Source organism: Cibotium barometz, chromosome 5 (genome assembly GCF_041138505.1).
Source record: "Cibotium barometz isolate CiBa-2024 chromosome 5, ASM4113850v1, whole genome shotgun sequence".
Taxonomy (NCBI): Eukaryota; Viridiplantae; Streptophyta; class Polypodiopsida; order Cyatheales; family Cibotiaceae; genus Cibotium; species Cibotium barometz.
Window position 1 is genome coordinate 24484505 of NC_141050.1, and position 3538 is coordinate 24488042.

General features: G+C 39.7%; 1 non-coding gene across 1 annotated transcript; it reads right to left on the reverse strand.

Annotated features, from left to right (window-relative positions):
• Positions 1 to 3183: 3183 nt before the first annotated feature.
• TRNAM-CAU (transfer RNA methionine (anticodon CAU)) lies at positions 3184 to 3255 on the reverse strand. Its single transcript has one exon. It is a non-coding gene; the product is annotated as a tRNA-Met (tRNA).
• Positions 3256 to 3538: the final 283 nt, after the last annotated feature.

Genomic DNA, 3538 nt, shown 5'->3' on the forward strand with positions numbered 1-3538 from the left:
ACTTTATAGGCCTAGCCATGAGAATGCAGTGTGTATACAATAGGGAAAGGTGACTTTGATATCGTTGTATGCACTCCCTTGGCTACAGGCAAGGTAAACACTTGTTGTCTAAAAAGAAGAGACCTCTAGGAGGAGAAGAGTAAAAGAAGTGGGCAAAGGTGAGGATATTGACTTTAGATAGAAGGTCTTTGGGATCCAAACCCTTGACTAAAGATGGGAAAAAGAAGCTGGATGTGCAAATGGAAGTAGATGTCAACTTAGCAAAGATGCCTATCATGCCACCTACATGTCCAATGAATACATTTCTCAAATGCACCAACATTTATTTATATACCACTAGACGAGCCTCTCAACACATGCCAATTCGAAATACTAATTAACAAGGTCACATATGACTTTGAGCATGATGTTCTTTAATGGCAAATTGGTCACATATGACCTTGAGCATGGTGTTCTTTAATGGCAAATTGGTCATATGGATATGCCCAAGGTAATCTATAATTTTCCTTACCATCCCATTATGCCTAATATGCAAGCTTAGTGTAAAAGACTCAGTATATCAAATAAACATGATGGCATGGAGGATTTCATTATGCTTGCAAAGCCTTCAGACTTGATAAACTACATCATGTTAAAAGAGAAGGATTACATGTAGCTTTAATGGCTATATGCTTTATGTCGATATGACTTATTGCACCATAGTAAAATTCCCAAAAACCCAATATCATCACCCAAAGGGCTATCATCCTCTTGTTCATTCGATGGATTTGGTATTGCTTATCGTAGCTGGGGTGGTGAATACCACGGAAGGGTCTATAGTGCATAGAGGCTTGTGGGAGTAATGTGCTTCTTATAACCTTAACGATTCTCGTGCACTATACTCTCTTATTAACTAAATACTTATTATGGTGGTGCATACACACCGTGCGTGCCATGCGCACCCTTCCTCCCCCCCACTCTCCATGTGCCCTCGTCGATGTGCCCTCGCCGATGCTATCCCTTTTGTTGCTTAGATCCATGAATTGCTTCAATGTTGTCCATGCCAATGTTTGGAATGTTGGTTAATCTTGTGCATAAGCCATCCCGTTATGTTGGTTAATCTCAATTGTGATTGCGTGCCTTGGAGAATGAATGGTGTGGCTAGTGAAGTCGCGTTTATTGTGCATTGCGGATGACAAAAGAAGAGATCGTAGAGAGAGATTGGGAAGAAAGAGTAGGTAGGAGAAAAAGAAGTTGGGAGGTGATTGTATAGGGACATGATGTGAGTAATTATTACTCAATGCTCTAATAAAATAAATTTTCTTAGAATTTGATACTCATAGTATGACAAGAAAATCTTTATAGGGCATGGATAGGTATGTCCTCACAAGTCTTCAAGCCAGTTTTAATTAGTTGGTTACAATTTTAGTTTCAACTACCTAACTACAATATTAGGTATGTCCTTACAAGTCTTTAAGGTAGTTTTAATTGGCTACGGCATAATATTAGTTTCAACTACCTAACTACAATACTAGGTATTTCCTTAGAAATCTTCAAGGTAGTTTTAATTGGTTAGTAAAATATTAGTTTCAACTACATAACTACAATATTAGGTATGTCCTTATAAGTCTTTAAGGCAACTTTAATTGGTTGGTACAATATTAGATATGTCCTTACAAGTCTTCAAGGCAATTGTAATTGGTTGGCATAATGTAAGTTTCAACTACCTCTAGGATGGTACAATACTAGTTTTAACTACCTCTAGGATGGTACAATATTAGTTTCAACTACTTATAGGGTCATGTCACATCTTCTACTTAGTTGACGTCTGAACTAGGTAGACTCGCGTCATGTGTGTGCATGTAGACTTATCTCTCACATCTTGTAGGCTTATCTCATGTCTTGTTTTAGGCTCACATCATGTCCCTGTAGACTCATAGTTGCTCAGCTCATGTCTTTTTTTCATAGGATTTTGGGCTTACGTCTCCCAACCCAAAGGTTATTTGGCCTAGTTTTTGTGGTTTTTAAAGATTTATTAGACTTGATTAAGGTGATTAATATTCCTAATCTTAATTAATGGTGTTTTTATAAGTGATTGAAAGAGACTTTGCGACTTTTCTCTTTCTTAAGAAATCGATAGAGAAGAAACTCATGAGAAGGAAAAGATATACTAAGCCTACACTAAGCAAGCAAACCATCGAGCATGCAAGAATCCAACAAAACACATGCAATCAAGAGAGTAGAGAAGATGGAGAGCTTACAACTATTCTATTTTGTAAGGGAATAAATGTGTATGCTTATTGTAAAAAATAACTTATATAACAATGGCTAGTGTTCACATTTGGCCGTCGCTAGCCATAACTTAAAAATAGTATGGGGCCACTATTTCTAACCTTGAGTAAGTATATACACAAGGTTATCACTTCCCCATTTTTTGACCACGTTTTAGCCTTGCAAGGTTTTTACACACTCTGCAAGTGTCGACAATGACATTCCTATAGACACTTTGTAGTAGAAGTGTTGATAATGACATTATTAAGCTATGTAGTGTTTATGTACATGTTTTACCCAAATTGTTGTGTGTAGTGGTTATATTTTGGGCTCTACACATGTAGCAGATATATGCTAATGTGACTAGTTCATGTAAAGAGGCTGAATTGGCAGTTTACATTAATGCTGATAATTGTGTGTATGTATATGTCAAACAGCTTATAGATTACAGGGGATTGACCACCGCGATGAGTCGAGCGCTGGAGCAGCGGAGGGGTCTCGTATGGATCCTCCTATCTCGGGTGATCCACCACCCGAGGAGGAGGAGTCACTCGAGTGTTCAAGGGGCAAGAGCCCGAGCAACCAAACACATCAAGCGAGCATAGGTGTCCCTTTATAACATGAGCGAGCCTAGTGGGACTTGAACTCATAACCTAGAGGTTACAAGTCACAAGCTTTGACCACTACACTAACTCAGTTGGGACTAATTGCTTCAATGTTATCCATGCCAATGTTTGGAATATGTTGGTTATTGCTGTGCATAAGCCTCAATGTTGAATCCCGTTATGTTGGTTAATCTCACTTGCATTTTTATTGTGTGGCTAGTGAAGCCGCTGATGATGACAAAAGAAGAGATTGGGAAGAAAGAGGAGAAAAAAGAAATGGGCAGGTGCAAAAGAAGCGGAGGGACGCCAAAGCGCTCTGTGTCTGCGATATCAGAGCCAGGTTTCGATCCTGGGACCTGTGGGTTATGGGCCCACCACGCTTCCGCTGCGCCACTCTGATTTGGTGCTCACACTCGAGCGAATGTATACTTCTAAATCAACAATTTTTCTTGTTTGCGCTCCTCTTCCCGAATCCAATGTCATATGTCGTAAGCGCGTAGGCTACGCGATGCATCAGTTCGCACACTGCTCTCGTGGGCCAGTTGGAGGATGCGCAGGCCTCGTCTCTTTGATGAGAGCGGGCAAAAGAACATATTTTGGCTTTGCGACGATAAGAGAGAACAAGAAGAAAAGCCTCTTTTTGAACCACCCCCTTTTTTCTTTTTTCTTTTTTTGATCGGTAA